General features: G+C 41.8%; 1 protein-coding gene across 23 annotated transcripts in view; it reads right to left on the bottom strand.

Annotated features, from left to right (window-relative positions):
• The window catches only part of LOC129009636 (liprin-beta-1), a 180779-nt gene extending 179064 nt beyond the window's left edge, over positions 1-1715 (bottom strand). For 14 of the 23 annotated variants that reach the window (XM_054442917.2, XM_054442916.2, XM_054442915.2 and 11 more), the window contains exon 1: positions 1469-1676. The gene's annotated coding sequence lies outside the window, so the exon portion shown is untranslated. Of the gene's footprint in view, positions 1-1468 lie in introns of all 23 variants that reach the window. The other 9 variants (XM_063672546.1, XM_063672551.1, XM_063672548.1 and 6 more) reach the window with 2 other exon arrangements.
• Between the last annotated feature and the right edge of the window lie 13473 nt (positions 1716-15188).

Below are 15188 nucleotides of genomic sequence, written 5' to 3'. Positions count from 1 at the left end.
AACAGCACAACCAAACACTTCTTTCTAGTTCTGAAACCTAATGATCATTTGGCTAGAAAGATAGAGAACCCCATCTATAGTCCTCTCTATCCCATTTCCTGACTTGGGTTTACTAGACGTACTGTTGTGGCTTCTTTCTTTCTCCATCTCCTGGAAATGCCTTTTCCTTCAGGGGCCTGGGATATGGATTTTGACTCACAATGAAGTCCACTCCCATTTCCTCCAGACCTGGCAACAGTAGGATCCTCACTGCTGAGGAGGAACTTCGGTGAAGGAAAGGGGAAACTTGACTCAGGAGTTTCAGCGCTTACTTTTTTTTTTTTTTTCCTTCCTGCTCCAGAAGAGAGCCTTAAAGCACTGATGAGAGGGTCCTGAATCAGTGTATGGAGTCAATTTCCCCGCCCCCTCGAGAAAGTCAATCACACTCAGTTAGTGACCTGGGCACACAAAATCTCCACATAGGAAAAAGACAGGGTTTGAAATAGGAAATAAGCAAAAATCAGAATTATATTCTTTCACTTCTTAAAAGTATCTTTTTCCTCCCGCAATTGCTTTCTCAAAATACCAAACTTGGACTTTGAAATCAAGTTCTCTTTCTATTGCTCTCCGCAGTTCTTACTGAAAGCAAGGATTTGTTTTGGTCCCACATGTTGAAAAATTCACGTCCCTATAATTAAGAGTTTATGTGCCACGCCTTCCACCGCATTTCCCTGATAAAACTCCCTTCTCTAAAAAAGATCCCTGAAAACACAACTACCAGCCCGCCCCTCAAGCAGCCACAGGAAACAGATCTGAAGATTCTCAGCAGCCATCCTAACCCCTCCAGATACAAAGTTGGCAGCTGAAGGGATTTCTCGGTTAAAATGAGTGAATACTAGTTGCAGTTTTAGAAGTGTGCCCCCAAGAGACGAGTTTTCCCACAAGCTCATAATTAATAAACACCCCAAGTGAATTTCTCACATCCTGCTGGATTACACAAAAGGATATTTTACATTGATATATAAGAATAACATTGATATTCTTTTAATATATAATAGGCCACAAGGAGACAAAAAAATACAAAACTTTTTTTTATTTTCAACGAGCATAATTTTTGAGTCGATGATCCGTAATTTTTTGTGGCATTTTTAAATGCCCCAATACACACAGAGAGACACACACGCCCCTCTGGTTGGGGTTCTCAGGTATTACTGGGAGCCTAGGGTGTGGGGGTCTAAGGATACAGACAAGACCTAAACGTCCAATCCTGGAGTATTCTTCACGTACAAGCTCGGTCGGAGCCCCAGGAGTTAAGCCCTACCCCTCCACCCCCACCACCCCCAAAAAGTGCCCGTTCCCATTGGGAGACAGGAGTGAGTTGCACAAGGAAATCGACCCGGGGAAGAGGAGGAGCAGCTGCAACAGCCAGCTGCAGCCACACAACGGTGCCACTTCCCTCCCGTCTCGGAGCGGAGCAAAACGCCCTTACCTGGGGGGTGGAGAGCCGCCGGCACTAGTTCCAAAAGTTCTGGTCCACCTCCTCTCGGAGTTCAAAGCCCCAGCACTCCGGCCCGGCCGCCGGCTCGCAGCACACGGGTCCTTCCCCGTCCCTTCCCCACCCTGCCTGCACTACACCATGTCAGGAATCCGGGTAGGCACCGAGCTGGGAGCTGACATCACTCCCAGTTCCAGGTACCTCCCCCTCCCACTGCCGCCCTTCTCTCCTCCCTCCCTGCAGGAATCAGCCAAAGAGAGTCAGCAGTGGGGCGGGGCCAGAGGCGCCTGAGCGCCCGCTGATTGGAGCCGGGGAACGTCACTCAGAGGAGTCCACTAATTTTATACATTCCTCGCTGAGCCAGACTAGGGCTGGAAGTGGGTGGATGGAAGAAAATGCTGCCCTTCCTGCTCTCTCTAAGGAACGGAGATAATCCGATGGGGAAGAACCTAGGGTGTCGAGTTTTAAACTTTTCTTGTTGTAGTTACTGAGATTCCAGATCAGAAACGAAACTAACCCACGCGAACCCCCTTTTTAAGGAGAAACAATTGCCTCGGTGTCACAGGCACACGGGCATGTACCAGCCCGGCGGCGCGTGGTGTAGAAAATGGCTAGCTTTAAGCCATGCAAATAAAGGAAAACGTCAGCTCACCCTTCTGCCCTTTTATCCTGGGTCTGCTGGGTGTTCCCTTAGACGGGGAGTGTAGAACTTCAAAAGCACTTCAGAAAGATTTGGAAGAGACTCCTGAAAACGGTGACCCAGCTTTGAATTGTTAAGTGGTGGTGTTGTCAGCCATGTGGCTGCTTTTGCTTTTAGCGATGAAAATCACACCACACAAGCTTCTCGGGCAAGTAAAATTGAATCTCTGAAGCAAGAAAAATGTATTTACCCGTTTAAAGATCTTAAGGCTAATGTTTTAATGCACACACTGAAAAGGGTGGAGGAAGGAGGGACCTCACAATTGAGTTCCACAAACCACATGAGAATAATTACTGTTGAATGGAACCAATTGTAGTGGCTGAGCTATCAATTAAGAATTAACTAACGTTTATCCTTGACAGATATCATGCGGTATAATCCCCTTGGCTGACAGAAGAGAAAGATTCTCAGAAGATGGTTCTTTCAAGGCAGATGCTGCTTAGAGGCAGAACTGAATGGTGAAAAGCAGCTTTATTTGTATGCGATATAGGTAGCCTATAACCCACCATCTTCTAAAAATATAGTGAATTAATAACTTTCTTTTTTTTTTTTTTTTCCTTTTTTTGAACAGCTCACTCTGTCACCCAGGTTGGAGTGCAGTGGCATGATCTGGCTCACTGCAACCTCCTCCTCCCGGGTTCAAGTCATTCTACTGCCTCAGCCTCTGAGTAGCTGAGACTACAGACACCCACCACCACGCCCGGCTAATTTTTGTATTTTCGGTAGAGACGGGGTTTCCGCCATGTTGGCAGGCTGGTCTCGAAATCCTGACCTCAGGTGATCCGCCCGCTTCGGCCTCCCAAATTGCTGGGATGACAGGCGTGAGCCACCGCGCCGGGCCTCATTGTTTTTTGATTGATGACATGCCATACATTTCACCGATCTGCCAAAAATTGTAGAGGGATGCACAGAATCCAGCACTGTGTCTTGTTTAATCTTCCCAATCATCCTGTAAAGTGAGTGTTACTAGCCCTATTTTAACATAAGGAATCAAAGGCTCAGCAAAGTTACGTAAGTAAATTTCTCCAGATCACCCAGAACTTGGATTGAAACCAAGGTCTATTTGACTCCAAAGCCATTGTTTTTCTTTCTATATCTCAAGTATTGAGTGTCCATAATTTACACTTTTTCAAACAATAGAATGCTACAAGAAATCCACAGGCTTGGGCCACTGCTCTCACAGCCCTACTTTATATCATTACCATCTTGTTGCTCGTCAGACCTGCACTATTCCAAACTCCTGACTTGAATTTCTGACTCCAGTTTCCCCCAGTTCTAATTCTTTCTCTGTACCACTACCAGATGAGTTTTCTAAAATGTTTGGTTTTGTCATCAACATCTTCCCCTCTAAATCAGGTCCCCCTTTCCCTGCAATTCTTATCTAGCCATTTAAAACTCTTTCTTATCCTGCTTCTTACCTTTCCCAGCTTATCTCCCGCTTCGCTCCCAGGAAACCCTCTCTGTAGTCGCTCCCAGGAAACCCTCTCTGTAGTCAAACAGGTCTACTCACAGATCCCTGCTTCGTTCTCACCTTTCAACCTAACCGGAATCCCCACTCCGCTGTGTGTTAAGTCCTACCCTTCTCTCAAAGCCTAATGAAATTAAAGTCCTCATCCTCTGCCAAGATTTAGCTGTGTGTTACAGCGGACAGAAAAAAGAACTCAAGGTTCTTGGCCTGGCTCTGCCAATTACCTATTGGGTAACTTTGGGCAAGTCACTGAAACATCCATCCCTAATCTCAGTTACCTCCTCTTTAAAATAGGGCTAACAATACCTATGTTAAAGGTTGTTATAAGGATTGAGATTGTGTAGATGTGTAAACATGTGGTTATACATGTCCAGTTAAATGCCTTTCCTGCCTTCCCAAACTCTGAAGAGCAAGCATCTTGCTTATGGACCTCTTTATATTCCTTATACCCAATTCAAGGAAAAGCCTCAATAAAAATATAGGGCATGAGAAAATGGATCATTGTATTATTTCTATTCTCTTCCATTCTATAAATGCAGTCTATCCCCAAATAATCTCTCAGACAAAAACTTTAACTGTTTCTTCTTGTTCTTTTTTTCTCTCTCTTTCTCTCTTTTTATGCCTTGGCCAGAGCCCTTCCATTCTCCCACACCCCTACCCACGGTTCATTCAATACCCTTAACTCCCTCAGATCACTTCTGGACCAACTACTTCACCTCTCTTAACTACTGACCCTTCCCTGTCCCACAGTCAGGGGCACAACTTGTCCATCAGTGTCTGTTGCCTGCCTTGCTCCCAGACGCCTTCAAACAGAGGCTGGGTGGCTACCAGCCATTCCTGCAGCCCTAGTCAGGACGGCTGGAGTCAGGCTCACATTTTTCCAAAACTACAGCCAGCCACAGGAGATGGGGGAGGGAATGTCCCACCCCCACGAGATGGCAAGATAGAAAAACAGGAAGTCGCCTCCCATCCTTTCTGCAGCTGGAGTGATAACAGCTGCCATCCAGAATCCAGAAAACAAAAGACTCAAAGGGAAGGCTGAAAACGGGCCAGGTCTGGAGCAGTAACATTCAAGCTAGAGGTTACAGAGTGGGTGAGGAAGGAACCAATGTTTGAGATTTCAGCCTCCTTCCACCTCCCTTTAACCAGAGTTACAGCTCTGTTATCTGCTCTACATTTAGGCTTCACCATGATACTTCATTTTTTGAAGACAGTGTAACCCTTAAATAAACATACTGAAATCACTGACCTCTGGGTATCTTGGGGAAACTCCAAAAAAACCAGGATAGTGCAGCAGAAGCAAGACAGGATGCCTGATGAGCAGGTAGCCAGAACTTACTCCTCGCTATCCCGGCTCCTGGCTGGCTTAGTGCAAATGATCATTTATGATTCCTAAGATTTCAACGCTAATTTATTCTGTAGGTCTAGATATTTTCTGCCTAGTTATTCCTATGACCAGCCTTACTTTTAGTAACTTTTTGCCAAAGAGTATCACTATTGCGAGGTAGGGAGCAAGAGACACTGCAAAGCAGGAGAACACCTGCTCAATTAGAACTTGAAATGGATCCTAAAAGTCATTTGATGCAACCACTATCAAAATGCAAGAAACCCTTCTTCAGCATTCCTTACAGGTAGCTTCCAGCCCCTGCTTGAACTTATCTGGCAACCAGTAACACACAAAATAAGCAAGCAGCCCACCATTAAAGATCTTTCTCGGTTGGGCGTGGTGGCTCACGCTTGTAATCCCAGCACTTTGGGAGGCCGAGGTGGGTGGATCACCTGAGGTCAGGAGTTCGAGACCAGCCTGAACAACATGGAGAAACCCCGTCTCTACTAAAAATACAAAAAAAAATTAGCCAGACGTGATGGCGCATGCCTGTAATCCCAGCTACTCGGGAGGCTGAGGCGGGAGAATTGCTTGAACCTGGGAGGCTGAGGTTGCGGTGAGCCGAGATCGCACCATTGCACTCCAGCCTGGGCAACAAGAGCAAAACTCCATCTCAAAAAAAAAAAAAAAGATCTTTCTCATATCCATCTGGATCCTACTTTACTGCCTATCTCCCCAAAGACACCTGTCTTGTGTCTCATTTAATCTTCACAAACATCCTGTAAGGTAAGTGTTATTAGCATCATTTTGACATGAGGAATCAAAGACTCTCCAGGGTTATACAAGTAAATTGCTCCAGATCGATCACCCAGAACTGGGATTGAAACCAAGGTCTATTTGACTCCAAACCTATTTTGTCTTTCTATGTCTGAAGCATTGATTGTCCACAATTTACACTCTCACTTCTGCCCTTTGCAGTAACAGAACAAGCTGACTCTTTTGTTACACCATCCCCAAATCTGAGCAGGCATGAAGACACCTCCCCTTCTTTGGATGCAGATACCAGAAGAGGCTCACCCTACTCATCAAGTCCACGTCAGTTGCCTGTCTGGTCTTTACAGGCTTCCAGGTGCAGCTCTCTAAAGCACAACCCTGATCACTCCTGACTCTAAACACTTAAATGAGTCTCCCTTTACCAAGGAACAAAACTCATCAAACTTTCTTGACTGGTCTCCAAAAGCCTTCACATCCTTGCCCCCAACTTACCTTTCTGAACTTATTTTCCACTCTTCTTCATATGCCCACACTGCATGCACTGCATGACTTTGCACCCATATTCCCTAATAATACATACTCTCTGTGATTTTTGCCTGTTTCTACAAAAATGTACCTCACAGTGTTGTTGCAAGGATCTGACAAGATGTCATATGCAAGATGACAGAGCACCTTGCCTGACACATCATAGGTGATAAGCAAACATATTTTCCTTTTTCCTATGACATAAAACAATTGTACTATTATTTTTATAGGTGCCTTATGTTCCTTTCTGGCTCCAAGTTTCTTACAGTCCTCAAGAACAGAATGCTAATTTATTTCATCTTTACATCCTTTGTAGGATCTAGAACCGTGTTTTGTCCCATAGACACTGATTAAATATTCACTGAATGAATAAGTGAATGAATGCTGTCTTTTGCTTGAAACTCATAACCTGCTATGGTCTAGGTCTTCAGAAGTTCAGGAATAACTTGACCAGACTGATCACAAAGGATTCGAGTGCCTCCAGTTGTTGTTATCCCAGTCACACTGCCAAACACAGAGTGGGTTAAACACATGGTATAAATCATGAACCCAAATCCAAATCAAACAAACTTAGCTTTAGAATTCCTTCTAAAGGAAATTACTGCTTATTCTGTCTGATCCTAAGCGTGGCATTGGTGATAATCCAGACATTATTTTAATATCCTTTCATTGAATACTAAGCCACTACCTAGCTATCACCATTGACATCATTTCTGAATCCAACCCTCCTCTCCATTCCCTTCTTGCCCATAGAGACAGGTTAGAAATAGGCACAATATCTTGCTCCAAGTGGGGAGTCTTATTTTAATCACTTTTTCCTTGGCAACCCAATTGTGCTGGTTATTCTCTGGTTACCCACCAGATACATCTAAAAATCTAGTTACATTCAACTTACTCATTTTATTAGTCTATTTATAAGTTGAAAAAAATTTAATTAAAAATAAGGATAATTGGTTTTCATGGTCTTTGATTAATGTTCAATGAATGACTAAATTAAACAAATTAAATTCCCTTAAACAATTAACCTCATTACAAACTTCCTTAATTGAATCTCCTAAAACGTATGTCTGGTTTCTGTATTCTGAGAGAGGTCAACAAGATAGGGAGCCAGCCTTTTCAATACACAGGAGCAATTCCTCTTTTTCATTGAATGTAGGTGATCTGCATAATGTTTGCCCCAAGCAGCCCAAGGCTTTCTACAGCTGTCAAACCTTTGGGTGGGAGAGCCCCACCATCCTTCCTATCAACGTGCACTGTGGATAGGTCTCTTCAAAGTCTTAGGAACATGCCCAGTAACAACAGAGCATTACTCAAAACTAGTAAGTCCCCCCTTGATTTCCACCTGCCACAATATTAAATAGGGCTCAGTTTTAAAACAATATGTCATGGCTCACTGCTGATCAAAATTTACCCAACTTGACATTCCCTGGACCAGTGCCATATATACAATTCCCAGGCTTCAGACTGATCCATTAATTTCTACTTCACTCACCTGTCACCTAGACAATCATTAATTTATTGTCTCTAGTCTTTCCTAATATTTAACTAGAATTCTTTTACTTAACTAGAACTTACATTTTAAAATGGCAGGTTAACTTTAACCCAGACACTTCTGTCAAAGAAGACTAAGAGAAATAAATTTTAGCTAAAAACAGATGTAAGATGATGATGGAAAAATTGGCTTAAACAAATGCTTTCAGTGAAGAAATTTTCCTGGCACGTTGAAACAAGTTGCTGATAAACCTTCAGGATATAGCATCTATCTCCCAAGTCCCATAAAAATTAGATTCTCTGCTACTTTCCCTAGCTCTTCCAGAGTCTATCTTCAGAAATTCCTTTCCACTGAAGGATGCTGACTGTGCAACATCTGAATTGCCAGATAATCAGTACTGTGGTTTGTTAAACTAGCCAGGGTATTAAGGAAGCAATGGGAAAGTATCCCAACTATCACTTTAGTATGTCTGTCTTTTTTTTTCTTTGAGACAGTGTCTCGCACTGTCACCTGGGCTAGAGTGCAGTGACGTGATCTCAGCTCACTGCAACCGCCGCCTCCCAGATTCAAGCAATTCTCCTGCCTCAGCCTTCTGAGTAGCTGGGGTTACAGGCACCCACCACCACGCCCAGCTAATTTTTTGTATTTTTAGTAGAGATGGGTGTCACCATGTTGGTCAGGCTGGTCTCGAACTCCAGACCTCGTGATTTGCCCACCTCGGCCTCCCAAAGTGCTGGGATTACAGGCATGAGCCACCGTGCCCAGCCAGTATGTCTGTCTTTTAAAGGCTTTAAACCTCTTAATTTTATTTCACTTTAATTTCCACTTGATCCTATATGGCTTGAATTCTGAATTATACATAATGTAACAGCCATATTAGTGCCTTTTACATTCATTTCTGAAAAAAAGGTCATCACCCATTTCTGAATAAAAGAAAGTGTAAGAAATAGCACCTCTTCTTTGGTAAAATTAAGTGTGTGCTCTGAGTTATAAGACCAAGCATCATTTGACAATTTTGAGCTTCAGTTTCTTCATCTGTGATTGGGATATCATTAATGCAAACAAACTAAAAAAGGGTGTTCCATGAAACTCTGATGCTGCTAACTCCACAACTTCCTTCTGAGAGTCTGAAATGGCTCTCTACACACAGGATTCCTCAGCGAACTTCCTACACCCCTTCAATAGCACTGATTGAAGCATGGATTCCCACCTGAATGAAGACGGCCAGGTATAAACTTGTCAATGGCCTGCGGCAAACAGGCACAGGAACTGTTCAGCAGAGATCTCTACTGAACACCCACTAACTGGGCCATGTATATCTTCCCTCAAGACATTTAATATGACACATTGAATATGTCTAGAAAACCAGACCCTAGAGTAGAGCAGAAGCAAGGAGGCACATGGAATAAAGGTTGTAAACAGAATGAATAAAGGTCATGCACAGAATAGTAAGTAGAAGCATGAGGTCTAGAAGATGAAATCAGAAGAAAGTAGACAGGAGCTGAAGTAAAACATAAAGCAGAAAAGGGTAGTACGTGCTGAGAGTCACGCCTAGAAAAAGCAGTAGTCAGGAGCCATGAGGCGGTGGATGATGCCACGGGGTGGTGGACACTAGCTACTGAAGGAATCAAAAGTAGGACAGCAATAATTAAAATGGTAATGATGATAGCGAACACATGCCGATTTTTGTGTGTCAGGTACTACAGGTTGAGCATTTCTAATCTGAAAATCTGAAATTCAAAACGCTCCAAAATCTGAAATTTTGAGTGCCAACATGACGCTGAAAGGAAATGTCCATTGGAGCAATTTGGATTTCAGATTTTTAGATTAGGGATGCTGGCAAGTTACTTATAAGAACCTGTAAGTAAAATCCAAATATTCCAAAATCTGAAAAAAAAAATTGAAATCCTAAACACTTCTGGTCCCAAGCAGTTCAGATAAGGGAGACTCGAACTGTATTTTAAATGCCTTTAAATATATTACCTTCAACCCTGTTTCCACTTTGCAGATGAGAAAACCAAACCACAGAGTGCTTAAGTGACTTGCCCGTGGTCACATAACTAGGAAGTAGCATAATACAACCGAGTTTGGCAATAGAGTCTGTGCTGAGAGAGAAGCTCAGCTGTAAGAATAACAGACTAGTAGATTCACTCTTGAATCCTGGACTGTGCTCCAGTTCTCATGAGGCTTGACGGTTCAGTGGTTTTCCTGCATTTCCTTCCTTCCTCAGGTAGTCTCACACTAAATTTCTATCACCTGAGGTAATCTGAATACTTTTAATGCCTTACTACTTGAAAGCGCCTAAGGAATGCTGTGACTTTAAACGAGATAATAAATGTGAGAGCATTTTACCTTCCCTGAAAAAAATAGAGCAGACAAAGTGAAGTGTTTTTATTCTGAAGGGAGGTGAAAGTTCTTAATGTATAATCTGGTGATCAAGATTAAGTTTGTCTCTAAATCATGTTACATTGTGACATTACTTTAGGTCAACCTCAGTCTGTCTTGGTGGTATATTTTTGTCACACATTGTGGGAATTTTAGAATGTATTAGTTTACAACATATAATTATCATTGCATATTAATTAAATATCATTATATTAATTACATGGCCCTGTTCTACTTCATTCCTTCCCTAAGCAACTAGCATGAAGAAGCTATGATTACAAGGGCAATGAACAAGCTTGAATGTTGTTTTATCTTTCTACAGACTCTCATATCAGCAGCCAGATCACTTAGGGTCTTGAAGGAGTTTTGATTTATTTATTTTAACTATAATGAGAACAGAGTCAGGACATAGCATATCTCATGTTACTAAAATCAAAACAAAAACAAGCAAAAAAACAGGCCGGGCACGGCGGCTCACGCCTGTAATCCCAGCACTTTGGGAGGCCAAGGCGTGCAGATCACGAGGTCGGTAGTTTGAGACCGGCCTGACCAGCCTGACCAACATGGTGAAACCCCGTCTCTACTAAAAATACAAAAATTAGCTGGGTGTGGTGGCACGCGCCTGTAATCCCAGCTACTCAGGAGGCTGAGGCAGGAGAATCGCTTGAACCCAGGAGGTGGAGGTTGCAGTGAACTGAGATCATGCCATTGCACTCCAGCCTGGGCAACAGAGTGAGACTCCGTCTCAAAACAGACAAACAAAAAACTTCCCTCAATCAACCCTATTTCACTTTTATTGAGTTACATTTATGAGAGTAACCAGTAGTATAAGGAAAGATGCTGCTTCTTATAGGACTGGTTTGTAAAGTTCTGAGCTTTCCTATCAAAAGGGCAATCAACGGATATCGTGAGTTAGTAATTCCATCTGTTACCCACACAACAGGTAGATTTGGTCACTGGGCAGGTGTTAACCCAATGACCATAACCAAGGAGGATTTAACAAGGGGATTTTAAAAATCATTGTAACACTGAAGGAGAACAGGACTAGTTCCCAAAGCATTGTCTCTCTTAGCTGGGGGCTGAGCCAGGTTTTATAACCATCGGGTAATGAGGTGTGATCTGATTGGATCTTGCAATGAGGTAATGTCGGGAGGCATGATCTGACTGCATCCTGCCATGGGGACAACAGAACTCAATTTGATTGGATCCTGCATCTGGCCATGAGGTGTCCACTTCTTAATTCAGTCTCCAGTCCTCCTTCTGAGCATTTAAGTTCCCCCTGTTGTTGCACATTTAGTTCATCTGGGCATGCTCTGGTTACATGACCTGATATCTGTTGAGATAGAAAAACAGCTCACAGCTTTGTTACATAAAAGTTGAACCCGATTGTTCTGGGGTGGCTACACATCATCATGTTAAGAAGGAAAAGATCTGGACCCTAGATTCAGCCCCCTTTGGGAGAGGTTGAATTGCCCAGAAGAACCGCTAAGATTTCTTCTGTTCACTATGCTATGAAATCCACCAAAATACTAGCAGAAGATTCAGTTAGAACTTTGTCTTATACTAAAAATTATTGCCATATAATATTATTGTTTGAAAAAGCTTTCGTGTTGGGTGTTTTATTCTAATCCGTTCAACCTCCTGGCATCTAAATTATTTTAGAAGATAATAAATATGTCAAATAAAATAATTGCCTCATTTCAAAATGTCACTCAGAATCCTCTGGCTTTCTTTACCTTCTAATGTGGATTAATCTTATAAGGATCAGCTTTGTTTATTCTATCCTATTTTAGACATCAGGGTTGTGTTCAGTTGACTTCTAAAGCTTTATTTATTTATAGAATAAAAGAGTCATATGTGTGGAAATAATAACACTTTTGTCAGAAAGTCAGGCAACAACACGGAGGCTCTGGAGTCCAAATGCCACTTGCAGTGGAGCATACTTCCTGGGTAGCCGGCAAGAGAGAAGGAGGAGAAGAAAGAAGTCACTTGCCCTGGAGCAGAGACCCTCAGACTATAAACAAGCAAATCATCAAACAATCTGCATTATTTGCCCCAGCAGAATCTCTCAGCTTTAAAATATCCATGCTCTCTCCTCCCCATCTCCACTCTGTCTTCCCACTGACTAATGGCTCATTGACCGTAAATGGAGAAAAAGAAAACAAACTATTCTTTCTTGTGATCCTGGAACTCAACCCAGGCATGACAATTAATGTCAAACTTTGAACACCTTTCTGGGTTGCTTTTTCATGTACTCTGAAAGCTTAGTCCTAGAATCTTTTTTAATCTTCCCAACAGCCCTAAAAGTAAGTGCAATTATTATCCCCACTTTCCAGATGACAAAACTGAGGCCTAGAACCAGAATCGGCTCCATGGGTGGGTAACGTGCAGTTGCACAGAGCTGCTTAGAGTGGTCCCCAGACTTGGTTTAATGCTTGACTGTTGCTGTCTTGAAATTCTTGGTAACTTTTTAACAAGGGACCCCACATTTTCATTTACGCTGCACCCTGAAAATTATGTCACTTATCCTGCCTAGAAGGGTTAAGTAACTTTCCTCGGGTCCCTGGATTAGTTTGCTTGGGTTGCCATAACAAAGTCCCACAGGTCAGGTGCCATAAACAACAGAAATATATATTCTCACAGCTCTGAAGGCCAGCAGGCCAAGATCAGTGTCAACGCAGGTGGCACCTTCTTCTGAAGCCTCTCTTCTTGTCTAGTGGATGGCTACCTTCTCTCTGTCACTTCACATGGTCTTTGGGATGAAGGCCCACCCTCATGACTTCATTTTAAATTAATTACCGCTTTAGTTATCATTTCATAATTTGTAATAAAAATGGAAAACTAACAAAAATAAAGAATAAAAAAGACTTACTCAAGTCAATGTAGCTAGTATGTCATAGGACTGGTTTGTCTACCTTGAAAGTTAATGTAATTTCACTACATCAGAAATTCTTTAGAAAAATATGAGAAAGGTACATTTTCAAACTTAATAACTTTAATGAAACTGTATAAGAATGTCTCCAACAGTAGCAGAAAAAAATCAGAATATTTTATCTTTTAGTGGACAATTATCTAGGCAAGTCTAACACACTGTTTAAGTCTAAAGACTGAAATATATATGACACATACATATCTTAAATTATATATGTCTTTATCTTCATTCATTATTTCCCCTAAATCATTGTATGGTTTTTTGGAGACATTATGAATTAGATTATTCAGGTGCTCAGCCAACTTTCTCAGTGTTTCCGTTTATGTAGCATTTGGATGGATATATTATCACCATACTTTCTTCCTAATGTCTTATGATAACTTAGTCGAGGTTGTGGGTTTTACGCTGGCATGAAATTCAGATATGATAAATCTGAGCTATTCACTAAGTAACCTTAATGTGGAGGCAAAGATGCTGACTGATCACTTGTGTAATGATCTACTGCATTCATTCTCCATGATCCATTTGTTTCACTCCTAAAACCAAAATCTTTTTTTAAAAAAGGAATCATTTGACACTAGCCAATGTTGAATTTCAGCTTTGCAGTTTTCTGTAACTTGAGAGCGTATAAAATATACAATGAATGGTTATTAAAAATAAACATCTTAAAAATAAAAATAAAAAAATTAAATTAATTACCTCTTTAAAGACCCTATCTCCAAATACATTCACATACCAGGGGTTAGGACTTCCACATATGAATTTGGCAGTGACACAATTCTGCTCATAACCCATAGCCACTAAGTGGAAGAACCAGTACGCTTTTTTCCCTTCACTATGCTCTATTTGTCTTCATGAAATACCAGTGTGCGTATGTAAGAGCAGCTCTTATCATCACTGGTTGGAGAAGCAGAGGCACAGAAAGGTCACTACTTGCTATTGTGAACAAAATGGTAATACAGGGAATATGTTAGTGACAGTCCTGGGACCAAATCTCAGCTCGCTTGACGCTAAATCTACTGCTAGGCCAGTATTGCTTTTCACAACCTACACACACAGACACGGATGCCAGAAAAAACTGTGTCTCTCTGCAATTATAGGTTCTTGGGCTGTCTGCCTTTGGTAGATTTCAAAATAGCACAGTTGATTCTGTTTCCAGCCAGGAAAAAAAAAATCATCATTACTCTTCTACTCACAAGCATACAAAGACACCTCTGTGGAATGAATCCAGCATACTGTATCCTAGCCTCTTTATCTCATTCTTGGCTGGCTCCAAATATGACCAGTGAGCAGTGAGAAGAAAATTCGCTGAGCTAACCAAGGCTTAAGGTAACTCATTTAAATGATAAAACAGGAAACTCACTTCCAGTTTGGACCTGGATTGCATTTTAATGTGAACAGATCTGGAGTCTGGAACTGGAGACTTGGAATCTTACAATTATATTAAGTGACAAGGAAGGGAAGGAAGGAATTTCTTTTGAAGAGTTCTTGGGTGACAGCTGAGCAGGGAGAAGCATTTGTTACGCTGTGGCTTTTGAGTACTGTGGAGGGCGAAAGGTGGCAGATCAGGGAGAGAGTATTCTGGTCCTGGTCCTGGCTCTGGCACAAATGTTGGGCAACTGACTTTACCTCTCCAAGCCTTAGTTTCTTTTCTGCAACATGATGCTTTCAAGTCCTATTTTATCTCTCAAGTTTGGTGCGACCAGTGGGGTGTAGTAAGTGTTCTTTGTACAAAGAGGAGAGCATGACACACAATTTTTCATTTAAATTCAGTTCCCAGTTATTGTAATGTGATATTTTATAATACATTACTTTAAAATAATTTTCCCTTATGATTAAAACATTATACATCAGTGGGGAAACCAGACAATACCTTGACCAAGTGATCAAAATTAACCTCACCAATGAGGGGCAGATGGACTTTGTATACTTCCAGAGATGATATCCTGAAAAGAACACACAACCACTTAGGTAACATTCCGGCCAAAAATGCATAATCTGAATCTAATCCTGAATAAGCATCAAACAAACCCAAACTGATAGACATTGTGGAAAATAATTGGCCTACTGTTAGAACATGTCAAGGGCATGAAAGACAAAGAAAGGTTGAG

This window comes from Pongo pygmaeus, chromosome 10 (assembly GCF_028885625.2).
Source record: "Pongo pygmaeus isolate AG05252 chromosome 10, NHGRI_mPonPyg2-v2.0_pri, whole genome shotgun sequence".
Taxonomy (NCBI): domain Eukaryota; kingdom Metazoa; phylum Chordata; class Mammalia; order Primates; family Hominidae; genus Pongo; species Pongo pygmaeus.
Note: the sequence above shows the minus strand (reverse complement) of the source record. Positions and strands in the feature narration are given on the sequence as shown.